We start from the raw sequence: 17,683 nt of genomic DNA, 5'->3' as shown, positions 1-17,683 counted from the left end.
ACGTCTGGCATTTGCACTCACTCCTTTTGCACTGCAGCATCCTCGGGGCACAGCCTCACCACCATGTAGGCAGCATCCAAAATTGCCCTGTCCAGGCGCAGCCCTTCCCGGGGATGGCCCGCGCATATATGGCAGGCCCAATTCCTCCCACTCCCATTCCAACCCTCCCTGCCCCGAGGTATTGCACACATGCAGGCATTTGGCCAGCCCAGGGGCTCCTGTACCGTCACGGTGGTCCTGAGTCCCCAGCTGGAGCCCTCTACCTCCACCTTCCGATACCGCGATTGGAGAGGAGCCCTCGAGTCATGTAGGATGATAATAACACTTCATCGGATAGACATTGGTGACATACTTTTGACAAATTGCTGTTGTCTCTTCTCTTCAAGGGCAGCATCACCAGCCCTGCCATTGCCGGCTTGCCTTGAGAATGCTTGCTGCAGCTCAGCCTTTTAGTGCTGCTCAGCACTTCTCTGCAAGGCTTTGTTGCTTCTTTGTTAGGTCTCAAATGGATAGATTACACTGGAAATATCCAATAATTCTACAGAAACTGTGAAGTGTAGCTTACAGGGTTATACTGCTAATACAATAGCTGAAACACATATCTGGATTTTCATGGGAACAAGGAGGAGCAGATCGCAAGGAAAACGCCAGTAAGACAGAGGCAGCACGAAACCAGTTCTGTTTCATTACAGTTAAATCACTTATTCTCACATGTGTAAAATTTAAAAATAACCCAGACGGTTCATCAGAGGCTGCAGACTATGCTGCCTGCTTAACGCCGCAACAAACAGCCTTCATCTCTTGCCTCTGTAAGCAGATGACTAGTGATAGGTGTAGGTGGTGGAACTGGAAAACTTGGTTTGAAACAATCACTTTTCTTCTAGACAATGCTATTATGCATGTTCCCTATTATACAGCTTTTAATTTAATGAGCTTCCACATTCTTTTAGATACAAATGCTAATCCCTGTTTGCATCCCCAACGTGCTCTTTGCAGTGTGCTCCAGATAGCATGTCACCATGTAGCTAAAAGAACTTGGTGCCATTAGAGCAATTATTAATTTCTTAATTTAGTGTGTGCCCTAAAATGTGTCAAACATAATAACCCCTGCTTATACAAGAAGGTTTTGATATTAACAATGTATTTCTGTATTATTATAATGTGTAGATTATTATCTAGGCTAATCTGTGGGTAAGAAACCCAAGTCGCATCCCGGCATCCCACGGTGCCTGGCACTTGCAGGTGCAGATTAGCCCCCTGAGACAGTCATTGAATTTGCAGAACTATTCTCTCTCCAGAATTTATCTACTATTTTAATGTTATCAGTGAACCATTCCATGACTCTAAGTATCTTTCTCTTTTCAGCTATGACATCAGAATTTTTCCTACTTTATTTACTAAAAGGATTACATTATACAATAAGGTAGTATTGCACAACTGTGTGACCAACATGAGTAATTCTCGAGAATAACTTGGCGGTTTTTAATAACTCGTTTTAGCTTGCTAAAGGAACTGCACAGAGCGGTTTGGTTTCAGTCTGCTTTGAAGCTCAGGTGACAAAGACGAGATGAGATATATCGTTCCCTTGACTGGGTGAATCCAATCTGTTCAGCTCAATGTTTCCTTGGGGGAACAGATTGCTTCATTGCTTTCTGCTTCCTTCCACTAGACTGGTTTTTCTCAGTTATCCTTCATGGTCCCTTAGAAATAATCCATGGACTCCCAGGAGGTCAGCAATTACAAACCGGTGCTGAGCTGCACTGAAGATGTGGGATGCACAGGTATCTAATGACCTGGAGGCTTAGGATTTGCCTCAGCTCACAAGACATCAAAAGACAGACTTCAACAAGGATGCAAAGGTCTTAATCAGTGATGTGGACTTTTTCCCATTCCCATTTTGTGGGGAGTCGCCTGGACTGGGCTGAGACGCCTACAATAGTCCTTTCTGGCATCTCCACTTTGCAACAGACGTCAAAAAATTGAAACAGGTTCAGCTCAGCAGAGGAAAGGTCTGTGATAAGGAAACCCGCCCTCAGCTTCTCCAGGGGAGGGGTGAGATGACTTCCACCTAGTTCTACATTTTTCTCCTTTGACGGTCTGTGGCTCCCGACATCTCGGTCTGCCTTACGGCAGTGAACTGGTTCAGTGAAACCAAACAACCGAGCAAGCTTCACCAGGTCTCTTCCTCAGCTTTGCCTGAAGGTTTAGGAGAGCATTTAGTGCAACAAAATAATTCAGCTGACCACCAAAAATCGCTTACAGCGACCAAGGTGAGAAGCTGTCAGAGCCATCAATGCCCGTGCCATGGCTGCACGGGGAAGGCCCTGGGCTGCTGTGACAGCCACCCTGGTTGTACCTACGGGGCGATGCCAGCGGTGCTGTGTACAGCCAGGGACAAGTGCCTGTGTCCCCGTGCAGTGACACGGCCAGGCACCCCCAGGGATGCTTCCTGCCCTGGCCAACCCCGAACCCACCTAATTGCTGCCTGTTTTGATTCATAGATCATGTTTTCTAACTGGGGTGCTGACCACCCCTGCAGTGAGTTCACCTCTTCTCATAATATTCTGGCTTTTCTTAACTATTTGTCATGGACCTTTTCTGTAGTCTATGGGAAAACAAGGTTCTGACTTGCCAGCCAACTGCCGGCATGCTCCTGTGCCCTGTGTCTTGGAAGTGGGAAATACAGGTTTAAAAATACTTCTAGCAGCAGGCAGTATGGAAATTAGATTTCCCAAATCCCCTGTGAATGCCCAGAGAAATTCCACAGGAGTTCCTCACCAGTTGTCTTTAAAAAAAGGGAACAAACCCCGAACCCCAAGAGATCAGCTTGACTGAGCTGCCAGGAGCAGTAGGTTCAGGGCTGTTAATCACAACGGGAAAGTGCCTCTTGATAAGCCTCACTGAGGCACCTGATTACCTCCGTGGGACTTGCAATGTGTCCCAGTCCTCGGTGTTTCCCTGCTGCCTGTGTCTGGAGAGTTCGGTGCTGCTTCTTTGTGACGTTTTTTTGCAGCGTGCTGGGTTTAGAGGTCCGGGTGGAAGGAATAGGGAGCGTGACCCCCTGGTGCTGTGTGACCTACAACCCCGCTCCCAGCAAGGGCCGCTGTACAGGAGAAGACCTTTTAAAGTCCTCACCTCTCCCCCAAACACACAATGGGGAGCCACAGGCATCTTGCTGCTCTGCCCCACGGGGCTACTTCGGTAGGAAGAAGTGGCCGTGCTCGTGCCACAATTCAGTTGCTTAGTCCATCATATGTGAATAATTTCAACACTGGAATTATTTTTCTAAGACTTCTAGATAAATGCCTTATTAGGGGAAATGGGACAGAACGGGGGTTTTTTCAGCATGCTATCATGCTCTGCTGTTGCTCGTGCACCGTCACCACCGGTCCAGCGCGCCCTCAGGCTCTTCCATGGCCAGCCCCGGTGTACATGGGGGTTACGAGTGGCTGAGGGTGCAAAGCTAAACCTGAAAGCTGAATACTGACTTCGCTGCAGCCGAACCCAAAGGTGTCAGAGCTTCCTCTGCAGCGACAGCAGGGAAGGGGGCAGCGACTGCCACGTGCCTGTGTGACATAAACTGCCCTGTATCAGCGAGGTAGGTAAAGCAGTCCCGGTCCTGTCCTGGGAGGAGGGAGCATGCATGGGCGAGGAGCGGGATCAAGCCTGGGACACGTAACCCTGGCTCGATGCTGCTCTGCTCATCTGTCCATGGGGCTATGGCTTTCCCCAGCATCCGCGTGATCTGCAGGCTATGGCTGCAATGAGCAGATGTAACTCACGACACGACTGTGGCACTGGTTTAGAACAGAAATAGCTATCCTCCTTGTTCCAGTGTAAGGCTAACGAGCATGGTACACGATTACATGGCAAATGAGTTTAAATCCACTCCTTTGTAATCGCACACCATGGTAAGCGCTATCTTTTGGTTCCTAATGATGTCTCCTCCTGCCACTCACACAGTACAGTTCACAGGCAACGTGGGGAGGACATTCTACGAGAATAGCTGTCTCCATCCCACTGGGATGAAAACGTCTCGGTCAAAGTAAGGAAGAAATATCCTTCCTTCTAAAACGGCTTTTAAAAATCTTCACAGCCAGGTCCTGGAGTTATTCGGGGACATTAGCACTTGCTGGAAAGGAGGATGGCAAAAATGTGCATTAAACATCCATTCTAGCTAAAAGACCAACAGAGGACAGGTGGGTGTATGTGATGTTTTCAGACACACTTCATCCTCTACTGGTAATGTACAGCGGGGAGGCAGGACAAAACGGGATCTCAGGGGCCATCAGCTCCCACCCCTGCCGCTGCAGGGACGCCGCTCACCGAGTCCCACTGAATGCAACGGCACAGGTCCCCCATTCCGGTGGGCACTCTTGACCTCGCCTTCCCTTTTGTGTGTGAATTGGACAGAAAAAGGTTTTTTTTAAAGCTGATATTCTCTGTTCAATGTGGTCTCCAGCTTGTTTGATCAGTTACTTATTCAGTGAAATTTATTTTGTTCTGTGGCCTGCCAATTACAAATTCTGCTCTGAATATTCAGTATACAACAATTTAGCCCAGCGCACATGCTACAGCTTCTGTTCCTCAAAATTATTTGTCTTTGGGTAAGTTATACAAATTCATGTACTTTAAATTCCTCAAAGGCAATTAATTTTGAGTGGCAACTTGTCATAATTCAACACAGAATTCAAAATTCACAACTAGTCAGTATTTTGAGTGTTTGAGCTTTAAATTTCTTTTCCATGAACATTTATGTGGCTCCTTAATAACTGCAAATAGTGAAGCAAAATAAAGAAAAAAAAGCGCGTTGAAATTTCAATTTAAAAATCATTATTAAAGACTATTTTCTTGTTCATAGTCATCTCAAGACACTACCTTTCACTTTAAGAAAAACTATCTGCATAATTCTCTTCTTGTAAGGTATAGCACTGAGAACTAGATCCTCAAATCCAAAAAGAGAAACAAAAAGAAACTTTTACTAGTAAAAATTGATGTGTGCAAAACGGTGAAGACACCAGCGACAAGAAGAAAATTGTGCACCTATAGCTACGAGTTCTTGCAGAAAGGAGGCTTAAGCTGCGCCGAGCGAGCCTTTCACTGCTCATCGAGATCATGAAATCTTCACGGATTGTTTCCATGGAAGATGAAAGATATTAACTTTCTAAAGAGAACAGGATCGCCCTGTGTAAAGCCTTGCATGCTGTTTGTGCTCCAGGCACTGGCAGTGAAAACACCGATACATGAGACCTGCAAATAAAAAACAAAAAGAAGAGGAAGACAGAGAAATAGGAAATAACTAATAAAAGGCTTGGACAGATTCTAAAATATTTTAAAGCAGGTTTCAACTGACAGTTGCAGAGTATTGCAAGGTTTATATTCCCCAGTTGCTACCCAAGAGCAGACAGCGTCGGAGGCTCGGTGCCCCCCTGCTCTTGCTGCTCTGCTCCCAGGGAATGAACCCCTGCGAGCGCCCTCGGGACAGCGTCACACCAGCAGAAAACCAGCAATATTTTCAGAACGGGGGGGATGTTTGGTTTCCCTACAAAATCGAGGCCAACTGGTCTGTGCTGTGCTCCTGATATGAGCAAACCATTCCAGCTGCAACAGCGGAGGGACCTCGGGTAGCCAGGAAAATGCAGAATGAGAAACACAACCATCGCAGAGCCTGGAGAATGATGTGAAAAAGCCCGATTTCCTCCCATTCATGTCCTTTGCATAACAGTGCATGTGGTTAGAGGGGAATAACTAAATAACCTAGGGAGAATCTTGAGCAGGCTGTGATGATTACACCTAGAGCATGGTCAGGGTGGCGATCGACCATGTGCAGGGCCCACCGGCAGCCCCAGCACGGCATGCACGGCACATCTGCCACACTCGACAGAGCACTGAGCAGCTATTCAAGCTCATTTGGATGCCCAGACCAGCGGCCCCCCTGGACTGCAGCATCTCCACACACAAGTGGCTCTGCAGAAGCCACCTGGGACCCAACTGGGTCAATGCCGAGCAGGAGCTAACAAGGCTTGATGAGTCTGATTGGAATTTGCGCCGCTGATTGCCTCTGCGGTGAATCTTTATTTTGTGTCATACGCTTCCATTTAAATGTGAAGAACCACTTCTCGTCAAAGGTGTGGAGCACTTAGGCCACATTTGCTCCTTCTGGGCCAAATCACCTGTTCCTTCTCCAAACTAGGTATGAAGTGCTTGTGAAACACCTACAGCATGCGTGTACCCACGTATTTCTGTGGCCCCTCTTGCTCCGATGTGGGGGAGCGATTCAGTTCCCCAAGCTCAGGCTGCAGCTGTGGTTTAGACCCCATCAGGTTTTGCATCTCGCCCCCACGTGCTGCTTCAGCAGACAGGTCACCCCCGCCGTCCCCGCCAGCCCGAGGACATTCCCCAGGCAGTGCCGCCCTGCCCGCCGGGAGACATCGCGCAGCCCTTGGCTCCAGCTTCCCGCTTGGCTCAAGCTTTAATTTTATTCTTCCCAGGCAGAGTTTCTAAAGAGAAAGGTGCAGGGTGGGGAGCGAGAGGTGCCTGTGAGGAGCGACCGGGTGCCCAGCGGTGCTGGCTCTGCGCTGCCAGGGGCTCCCCGCACCCCCCAGCCAGCAGCCACGCACCTCCAACCACATGCTGCCTCTGCAGGGTTTAATTAGCCAGAGCCCATCCAGAAGCTTTTCTCAGTGGGTCGTAATTTTATGGAAATCTTGTTAGATTAATTTTTAGCAGGGATAAAAGACTCCTCATTCTCAGCACTCCACACTATTTTCCAGCGCCCGGCAAATCAGGCTCGCTCAGCGCATTAAGGAGCACTCTGTTTCCAGGTTTTACAGATTAATTTCATTCAGAGCTTTTTAGCACTCGCTATGCTGCATGTAATAAGAAAAGAGCCACTTTTGGTGCAAAGAAAGTTTTTTTATGTGATTCCTAGCTAAAATGTCTTCCATTTGATATTCTGGATGGGGGATGTATGAGCATATGGAAATACTTCAAGGGGCTGATGGCTTGCACAAAGCTACATCGGTGGGTTTGTTGGTGGTGACAGTTGGCTCAGATAGATTGTATAGGATCTGGTGCCACATCCCTAAATTACCCCCGTCCTCTGCCTCTGTGACTGACTCACGAAGTCGCCCTCATTGAATCACTCTTGTGGACTTGTAAGGTGGGCAGAAGAGATCTCTACAGCCACCTTGTCTGGTAGTTCAGAGCGTAGACCTGATCTACCTGATCATCGGTACCTCTTCATCCAGGCAAATACGTTTTGTTTGAACTAGAGCAAACAATTTTGAGCTATTGGTTCAGAAAATGGGGGCTTTCACCTATATATCTGCCATTCCACTGGCTCACTTTTTAATTATCCCATTCTTATTAGTGCCTATCTTTGCATAGGATTACCAGAGGCTTCCTTTTCTCCCTTATTCCAGCAGAGATTTTGCAATGATATTTGCACCTCTTCCTTCTGCTGCAGAAGTGCACAACATCATCATCCGAGTTACTGGGGTAAACCCTCCTCTTCCCCCTTGTCTCTCCTCTAGCCCCGCAGGTCGGTCTCTGCCTCACCCACCAGGATGGCAGAGCAGCAGGGACCCGAGCCCGTGTCTGCACAGCGAGGCTGTGCCTTCCCCGTCATCCCAGAAAACCCACCCTGCAAATGAGCAGCTTCCTTTCCCGTGTTGCTAATTAACTCATGAATCAATAGAAAATCCTGCAGTTAAGATGCCGACTGGTGCCTCGGGAGACCACAACTACCACTGCGGGAGAGGGGGAATTGCACGAAGCTGGGTGTTTTCCTTCAGCCTGTTTTTCTGAGTTTATAAAAGTGATTCCACATACTTTCAAAGCAAATTCGCAGCCAGCTCTGTTGAAACGCAGGAGTAGCTTGTTCAAAAGAGATGCAGTTTAGGCCTGCATGAAATATTTTTCTGTTGTGTTTTGTTCTGGTTTTGCAATGTTTCTGTAGATAACATGAAAATGTCCAGAGGAAACTTAGGGAAAAGGAACCCACGCAGACAGCGTGTGATAAGCTGTTATAAATCGGCTCAAATGAAGTTAAGATAATGAGACAGGTCTGTTCAAATTAGAGCATTTTTTCCTATCACAACAGCCCCAGGTACTGAAAAGGAACATTATTACATTTCCAACTGGCCAGCACTTACTAATTGCTGCTTCTGCAGCAAGTGAGAGTCACAGGAGACCAAGTCAAAATCAAGGAACTGGTGAAGTTCAACTCAGGCTTTATTCTACAGCTTTCTTCACCTTGAATAAATAAATGCAGACGCACACTGTTATTTAGGTGCTGATACTCAGTGTTTGCAACATCAAAGTGATCCTGGTTTGTTTATGAATGGTGGGGCACATCAACTATTTAAAACATTGTAACACATGGAATTAGGAAAAACGGGTGCATTTTGAAGTTAAATAGCAGATCTGATTTTAAAGAGTGATGCAAATTACTTGCAATTGCAGATTGAATTTTTGACTAGGCAGAAACGATCAAGGTCATTACCTGCTGGCCCTGGCAATGTTCTTTTTTCAGGAAAACAACATTTTCTGGGTCTGAAAAAAATCTGGGGCAACCTTCTAGATGAGAAACGTATTTTAATCCAGAAACTTAGTTGCAATAAATAACTAAATAATCAGGGCTTTTCTTTTTAACGTCATTTTGGGCAGAAGAGGATATTGGTTTCCAACCAACCTTGTTCATTCCTCTTATTCTTAACTAATTAGCTCCTGGCTATCGAATCATGGTGCAGAAAATACGAGCGTATCCTTCTGAATTATTATTGTTTAGGAAACATATAATGGATTAAATACCCAATTGGCATAAACTGATGGAGTTTTGCTGAGCTCAGTGGAGTTACGCTGACAAGCACCAAGCGGTGAGCTCTGTCTCTATGTACGAGTGCAGACATAACTAGACCAGACTAGACTGGAGCAGAATAGAATAGAATATTTCAGTTAGAAGGGACCTACAACAATCATCTAGTCCAACATCCAGACGAACCAGAGGAAGGGGTGTCGGGAGCTCCTGGGGACCTGAACCATTCGTGGACGCCCAGCACAACTGGGAGAGGATGTGGGTGGCAGAGGAGTGGAGGAGGAAGGGGAGAAAGCAGGACAGACGTATAGACTTACTCATTAAATAAATCTGCAGTATGTGCCTTATCTAATTACCTTGTTGGCCTTATGTAATTAAGGCAACTGTTTGTTCCAGATTCACCTTGGTCATATATCTAATTTCTACGTTCTAATCGAAATAAGCCTTTTACAAATGGCTTATACCACTGCTTGCGAGTTTAGTCTGGGTGGGGTTTTTTTCCATAGAGAACCAAGAAACAGGCTTGATACTATTTAAAACATACAGAAAGTAAGTTTCTCCTCAAAGAATCTTGGCAATTCAGGCAGTACCTTGGTCGAGGACAGGATGAGAAAGGATATGAAATATGCTAGCAACACTGTGTCATTACTCAGCTCAGACATACCCCTCTCTGATTACTTTCATTAAATATCACTAATTGCTTCTGACAACCCTTTGGAGGGCCACTGGGCAGTCCTACGTGTGTTAAGGCTCCCGGCAACAGGTCACAGATTGGGCATGTCGCACGCCCCAGCGACAGAAATCCTACCTGCTGCGTGTGACTTGTTAGGCCACCGTAAGAGAGCAGCGTGCCCCAGTCCTCACAGACCCACGCTGAGTGGGTTAAGCAAGACTAAAGCAGATTGAGTGCATTTGCATGAGAAGTTCGTAGCAGTTTAATGAGGTTGAATATACATTAATTTAGCTTGCATTAGTGAGATGAAAAATGACGCTATTAATACCTTGTGAAAAAACACAACTGAGCCACCAGAACTGGTTTACGACAGCTTGCTTAAAGGCATACACCAGTTTTGCTAAACATAGTTAAAATGATTTTTTTTTTTTTCCCCAAGTAGAGCAGGCCTTGAAAAATTTGAATAAGAAATAACTTTCTGGGATAATTAAAGGAAAAACAGGGGGGAGAGAGAGTTGGCCGCAACTTCTTCCTGATTGCTGGAGAAGAGTGAAGCTATGCCGAGCTGGGCAGCTGCTGCCAGCTGGTATTTGCTCCCGGCTGTGGGCACAGGGAGAACAGGTGAGATAACATACTCGCTTTCACTGTGGCGCAATATCGCAGCTAATGCAAATATGCCCGTCACAGGGAACATAAATACCACATCCTGCTACTACTTCCAAAGCAGATCCAGCCCTCTTTTAAACAAGAGTGTATCAGGAAATACCACCCTTTCATTATTAATTTTGTATGATTTGTCTCTAATAACTCTGTAAAGTACTTGTTTAGTCACTGCTGCTTCACATGAAATTTCTCTATCTGGAAAGAACAAGATCCATGCACGTTTCCTGTTCTTGTGAATAATGCTGAATTTTAATTGTTAGAGGAATAAGCAGGAAACTGAGGTTACCGAGTAAGACATTCGCCTTTAATTTAAGGGACCCAAAAGAAACACAACTACCATAGTTTTAGTCAACATTTAGCAGCCTAGAGGAGACGATAAAGAGAAAACTTATCTAGAAACTGCAAGGGCTTTGGAGAAATGCTTCTGTCTGAAACCGTCTGTCATAGCAAAACATTTCCAGTTATATAAAAAGAGCTGGCAACCAGCAGAGTTACTAATTGCCTGTGTGGCCAAACTGAATCACTGCTGATTGCTAGCCAATTTGTAGGATACTGCGTGGGTGTGAAGCTCTGAGCTGTGAGGCCTCAAAGAAATGTTTGCCAACAGCTTGATCTCCTCTGCCTACGAGCACTGGGCATTTACCAGCGGGGAAAGGGGCAAACAGACCAACGATAACCCAGTTAGGAACGGCGCAGCAGCAGCTAACGCTGGCAACCGGTCTGACTGATCTTAAACTGAATGACTGCTGTTCCCAGCTGAGCTGCATGGAAAGTATTTTTCAAAAAGGATGTGTGCGCCATCGGTAAGAAGGTTTATTAGTAAGCTGCGCAGCCCAAAGAACAAAACTGTTCAGAAAAACTCTTTTTCTCGTGGTAGTGACAGCACTGTTTTGAAACATTGCCAGTAACAAACCCCAGGGAAGGGCAGAAACCATTTAAACAGACCTCTAAGTGGCTGTAAGCGCTAGAAAGCGGGACTGGGCGCAGGATCTGCAGCTGGATCGTCCTCCCGGGATCATGAAACGCTGCCTGCAGCTATCCCAGTTTTGCAGGTATCTCTGGACACACGGAAATCAAAATAGAAAATAATCATGGCAGAGGGCTCCTATGTGTTCAGGTAGGGTACGAAGCTCAAACTCCCATTCTTTGTTCCTCACCCAACGATGTGTTCTATCAACCTGCTTTATCAGTGTGATACTTCAGCATTCCACACATCTCACCAATGACCTCACGCACACAAAAATGACATATAAAAGAGGAATTACAAGTTATAACTTCACAGTACACTCTGCTGAAACTATGACAAGTCCAAGGATGTGAGTGAAATTATCAGAACTCCCTCTGAACACGCAGCTGTCACCCAAGGGCTTTGCAATGTGCTATAACCTTGCCAAAATAAGTGCACAGGGTAACACCAGCCCTTATTTTTCTGTGCTGTTCTCACTCAGCTCTCTCCCCCTCCTGCCTATTGCGTTCTTATTTTTAAAGCAGGTATTTTGGGGCCAAACTATGCTAGTACTATGTGTCAGTTATCGGCAGTGTAGTGCAAATGTTGTTATCGTTTTCCACATGAATACCAATGCGCAGTACTAGAGAGAGAATGCATCTCTCCCAGCCCCGTGAGGCTTCTGAAGGGCTCTGCAAGGGAGACATCAAATTCCTTTCAAGTTAGGGTAAAGAGTTAACCTCATGTAGTGACAAGCCTGTAGCAGAAACGATTATAACCGCGCTGTTGGGCTGTATGAGCTCACTGAAGGTACTCCAGTCCTAGGACTGTTGCATGGAAGCGCTTCAGAAAGAGCCGCGCTTCAGCTACAAAATACTGAGGTTTTTTTCAGTAGCACAGAGCGAGTGGGTTAGCAGTGACTGGATTAGCACTGGATGAACTCTTGCAGCTGCACCGCTCGATCCTCACAGCGTTGGGATACTGGAATAGCAGCAGGGTTTGAAACACAACCCGACTGGCCAACTGCCTCGGACTGAGTTTTGGGAACTAGGAGATGTATTAAAGGGAAAATTTGAGTTAACTTGAGCTAGCAAGGCTGTGGAAAGAAGCCCTCTAAACTTCTTCCCCTAAGGATTCAGGGGGGTGATACGTAATGGGTCACAGCTGCTCTTTGCTCTGGATCAGGCCCGCAGCACGGCGTTGTGCTCAGCCAGGGCTGCTCCCCTGCAGAACTGCTGGTAAAACCTGAACGCGCATCAAACCGATGGCAGGGTGCAAGTTGGGACTGGCCGGGCTGCGGGACTCGGCTCGCAAGCTCCTGCCTTCCTCCTCCTCCTCCTTCCAGGAAGGCAGGGCTGGGCCCCGCTCGAAGGCCGAGGAAAGCCGATGGCTGGGTCCCGCTTGGGGCAGGGACTCTCCCTCAGAGCAAAGACGCTGCTCAGGCCCCTGGTTTCCTCAGGGAGAAAGCTGGAAACCCTCCACTGGCGACGAGCCGGTTCGCCTGAGGGAAAATCGGGGAAGCGGGGGGTCTGCCGCGAGACCCCTTCTTCCCCGCCTCTGAGGGCTTTGGCCTGACCCGCTCCCAGCTGGCTGGGCACCGTCCCCCGGGCTTTCCTGCCCGTCGCCTGCCTTCCCAGGGGGAAGGGTGATCTCCTTCTCACCAGCACAGGTTTTAGCGTCTCACGAAGAGACACCCGCGGCGGAGAGGGCCGGCGGAGGGTGCTTTCCCTCAGGAGAACCCCGCTCCCCCGCCCCTTCACGTCCCGTCCCCGCCCCGCCGCCGGCAGCCGCCAGCCTCGGCCCCGGGGCGAGCGCCCACATCCGTGCGTCGGCCCCGGCAGCGACGCCTCAGCCTCAGCCCAGCCTCGGCGCCGGGCTCCCGCAGAGGGAGGTGCTCCGCGCCTCGCTCGTCCCCCTATCGCCGCCGACAGCGAGGAAAGAGGCGCAGGCGGCGCGGCGCTCCTGGAGGACAGGTCTGTGCCGCCTATCGGGGACGGCGGGGAGGGGGGAACCGGGGCGACCCTTCCCGTCCCGCCGGCCGCTGTCGGCCTCGGCTCCACCGTTACCGGGGCCCGGCGAGGCGAGGCCGTGGGCCGGGGCGGCGCGGGGCGGCCCTGGAACTCCGTGACTGGAGGGAGGGTAAAATGGAGACCGGGGGTGGGGAGCCCGGTTGCGGGGTGCTTTGAAATCGCTTGGTGAAGGTGAGCGCCGAGCCCGGCCAGCCGCCCCGCTCCAGCCCGCGGCCAGGGGCGGCTGAAGCCGCCCCTGGCCGCGGGCTGGAGCGGGGCGGCAGGCGGGAATCCCGCCCCCGACATGCGGCCGCTATCGCGACTGTTGTCTCCTCATGACAGCGGGGGGGAGACGACGACACGTGCAGAGAGGGTCCGGGGGTGTGTGGATTTCTGGCGTATCCTGCATTTTGAGCTGGCAGATTTGTGAATGTGAAAGACCTGGCTCGTAGAAAGGGAAGGGCAGCATAAAGCATCTAGTGAATGATGCATGTAAATGAACGATGCACATAAAGCATAAAGTGAATTCGTAACAAGGCGCTCTTATTCTGGAATGTCCCAATATAGTTACCCTGAAATAGTTCTTCCGTGAACAGACACGTTTTTATGGCGCTGTGTCTGCTGTCACTCCTTAATTCGGGTGGAGGAGTGAGATGAGAATATGATATGAAGTATATAAAAAGATCAGCTGAATGCACTTTTTCATTTAAAAAAAAAAAAAATAGCCGGTTCAGAAATACCGTGAACAGTATCGTTATGGTTAATACTTTTTTATACCTATTAGATCAGATTATTGTGGAGAAGCTTCTTTCACGCAGTTTTATGCACTTTGCAGGGGTCATGGAAACAGATTTGGTCCTTAAGTTTGTAGCCAAGCACAGCTTCTGCAGAGTTTTAACTGAAGCGTCTTTGCGAGTGGCTGTGGCAGGAGGAGAAAGGCAGGTACACAGAGCAGCAGAGGAATAGTTTGCCTCTTCTGAACTCTATTGTAAAAGTTCTTTTAAAGTAGCTCTATGCCATGGGCTGTAGGCAGAAAAAAAAATTGCCAAAGGTAGAATGAATTGCATACTTGCAGGCATATGGGGGGAAAAAAGGCCCGAGTCCTGGAGTTATCCTAATTCACACCAGTGAGAGAGAGTGTGACTCCTCTTTCAGTTCTTTAATCAGACTTTGACTCAAAGGAGAAACAGTTTTCCCATGCTGAAAAACTCTTCTCAACAAATCTGGTGGGTTTTGGCTGTGTGTGAAGTTCTCAAGATGGGGTGTTACAAGTAAATGCGCAAGAAGGCACTGTTGGCAGTTTTGCGCACAGCGTTGTTGGAAGGCTCTGTTAAAACATGGTGCTAGGGAAGTTTGAACAGCTGCAGAGAAGAGCGACAGCTCTCGTGGTGCGGTGCTTAGTTTTGCCTTCAAGGAAACAGCAATATATTGCAGCCTGCTAAAATGTGCGAACTGGGGAGTAGCAACACACTCCCTTAGAGCATGCCTAGAAACTGCTAAGGCTGACATACCACAACCTGGTCATTACTGAAATACATGCTGTCAGTGTTTAAAGCTGGCATAATAACGTCTCGAAAAATATACTGCCCTTGAGAGCATGTCACAATACACAGTTGTATGCTGCTTACCTGTATATCTGCAAGCCCTGCCTGCTGAAAGTCCCAATTTGCATTTATGAGAACTGGATAGCTTTTTCCTGGGAGAAGCTGTTCTTTTCTCACTGTTCATGCATTGCAGCCTCAATTTTCCAAGCTGATTTTCCTGTTAGCATGTGGCAGGTATTTGGTCTCAGAACTGCTGCATAGGCGACTATAAGTATACGTTGTGCTGGTTCCCACGAAAGCTTTGGTTTTGCTCCTTCTTTCATTGAGAAACAAAATAGCTGAGAGTAATTCAGCAAAGTCTATGTTTTGCATTTTGTGTCTTGAAATGTGACATGGGGAAGCAACGTTGTTAGTAGCATAATGCAGCAGGTCTGGGTTTGCTTTGGGTGGCATTAGGAAAAAGTTTGAGCCTGGCAATTGGTCCTTCCCCCCTGCCACCCCCAGGTGAGGTTGTTGGCCTGGGTGGAGGTACCTGTGTCCGACAGCCACGATAAAGTGTGACCCTGTGCCTGCAGCCAAGTACTCCCTGCTGTGATATTCCCTGCACTCTGTTCTAGTTAATGCAGCATTATGAAATGGCCAGACAGCATGGAAATAGGCAGTTTCTGTGATCTAAACCACAGCAGGTTTATCAGGCAATGGATAATTCTCTGGAATGGCTGATAGAGAGTGGACCATGTAATCCTGAAATTCCGTATCGGGAAAGGAGCTTTAAGATTTATGTTTCCTTTTGAGTCTTGAAGAACTGGCTAATTCCCATAGGTTAGAATGATAAAACTCATTGCTAATCTTGCTTGTCGCAGCTCCTAATTCACTCCTGATTCTTGCCCTCAAAACCTTTCATTTGCTTGTCTGCCCCTAAACTCCTGTGTCTGCTCCCGACGCCATCGGTGTGGGACAGGCAGGGCTGGCATTAACCGGGGTGGGGCGGGTATGGCTGTTTCTTGAGAGATAGGAGAAGAACCAGCTAATGTGAGAACTTCAGAGGTGGTGTTTCTGGTGTCTGCCTGTCATGTCCTCATATGAGCAGAAGGCCACTGGCGCAGAGGGAAGAGAAGCACACCCTGGGAAGCTCGCTGGCAGCAGCACGGTCTCAGGCACGAGCGATATCCCAGGGGGAGCATCACAGGGAGTCGAGAAGACAGGTGTGAGAAGGAAGACCTTTCTCCTCTCCGGTAGCCTCAGCTGGAAGAGAGAAATGACTGTTCTCTCTGCAGCTTTAAGGGGTTAAGACTTCTGGGGTAACCAATTTGTGCCTGAGCAGTACAATAGATTTTAATTCCTAAAACCTTTCATGGAATAATCAGATTGCTTCAGTGTTCACATAAGATTGTCTGACGTAGAAAGAAGAAATGATTTACTGTTTCAAAAGCAGTGATTTAAATGTATAATAGCCATTAGCTTGTTAGAACTAATGACTTTCTATATTGAGGAACCTTCTTTACAATTTGCAGCCCTTAAAGAGCCACGATAAATGGGATCAGATTATTTGACAAGCCAAACCATTTTGATCACTGTTGTACATTTTTATTTAAACAGAATGGTACAGGGAGTGGAAATCTGACTTACTGTAGGGAGGGAGGTGTAGCTGCTATTGTGGCTAACGATTATTGCAGAGATTGTTTAAAGGGACACTCCAAGTGTTAGAGCTTTCCAAGCCTGTTCTAAGCAATATGGAAGAAAAGGCATTAATTTCAGTTATGCCAAAAAATCTTCTTTACCTGTCTGACAGCAAAAGGGAAACTGCTTTGAGGATTGCAGAAGGGCTTTTGATGAAGTACAATCAAATGTATTTACCTGTATAGCATTCCCTAGGATCAGGTGTGATGTGAGTGCAAACGGCAGGGCCAGTCTCTGGGCCTTTAGGATTTGGGAGAACCATGTAAAGCTGCACTTCAGCCACGGAAAAGCCTCCGTGTTTCTAGGTGAGCCCCTGCACAGGCCTGGGATACAGCCAAGTGAGTTTGCCACCCTAATGGAGGTTTAGTATTAAAGGAACTGAAAACCTAGCCCAAAGATTTTGGGAAAAGCAGTGAGGTATAGAAATACGGACCTGTCAAGGGTGCAGCCAGCCAATAGCTTAAACTACTTTAATAGCAGCTTTGCTTTTTATTCACTGAAACGATACACTCCTTTGTCAGGTGTGACTGAGATCTCCCCACCTGCAGTTTAAGCCCAGCAGAAGCATCAGAGAGCAGGTCCCTTCCCCGTGGTGGCTGTCCTCCGGCTCCGGAGGAGGCCGGTGGCGACTGGGAGCGTTGCATTTCTAAGTTGGGTCGGCAGTGTCTGTAGCAGGTATCCGCAACAGGGCAGTCTCAAACAGGCGATTCCTTTCGGACAGCATTGTGCACTCAGTTTAGTTCCTGCTGGCTTCGGGCAGGCAGGGAAGTACAGGCCACATGCACAGTGATGCAAATGAATGAAGTCGAAGGAAGCTGCTTTTTTTAGGAAGAGGATTGCTGTCAGAAGGACCATTAGCTTTACAGGAACGGTGGCTGCAATGTTTAAGAGCTGTAGCAGATGCAGTAGCCAGCAGTAGGCACAGAAAAGGGGCTTGTGGTAAAGCTGATGACAAGATCTGCTCTTCACTTGCAGTGCATGTGTCCCTGGGTAGTCCCTGGGTGTCTAGCCGTAGGAGCAGGGGAAGCCAAACCTGTGGAAGTGGGAGCACCATGTGCTGGCAGTGGAGCGGGAGCTCGGGTGCCTGCTCTCAGAGCTCTCCGTGTGGCTGTAACCTCCGGAGCTTCCAGGTCCTTTGTAGGCAAGAGCACAAAGGTATTGGCTGCCACAGTGTATGTCAGGTAGAAAATTTCTGTGTGATAAGTCTTGGAAGACTTTAAACTTTTGTTTGGGTTTTTTCCCCTAAATTTCATTTCAAAGTGGATCCTTTGGTTTTTCCTCCATTACTGTGGAGAGGAGGACCTCAGCTCTGCTCGCTGCTTTCTGTCCCATTCCCAAGCTGATTTGTCT

The 17,683-nt window shown here is 47.9% G+C and overlaps 1 protein-coding gene across 2 annotated transcripts in view; it reads left to right on the top strand.

Moving 5' to 3' along the window:
* Positions 1-17,683, top strand: part of LOC143171950 (ras-related protein Rab-27B) — a 45,830-nt gene that overhangs the window by 9,466 nt on the left and 18,681 nt on the right. The window contains exon 1 of one of the 2 annotated variants that reach the window (XM_076361138.1): positions 12,949-13,073. The exons of the other annotated variant lie outside the window; for it this stretch is intronic. The gene's annotated coding sequence lies outside the window, so the exon portion shown is untranslated. Of the gene's footprint in view, positions 1-12,948; positions 13,074-17,683 lie in introns of those variants that run through there. 2 annotated transcript variants of the gene reach the window in all.

The sequence above is a fragment of the Aptenodytes patagonicus genome, chromosome W (assembly GCF_965638725.1).
Source record: "Aptenodytes patagonicus chromosome W, bAptPat1.pri.cur, whole genome shotgun sequence".
In the NCBI taxonomy this organism is placed as follows: Eukaryota; Metazoa; Chordata; class Aves; order Sphenisciformes; family Spheniscidae; genus Aptenodytes; species Aptenodytes patagonicus.
This window is presented reverse-complemented; position numbering and strand designations above follow the sequence as displayed.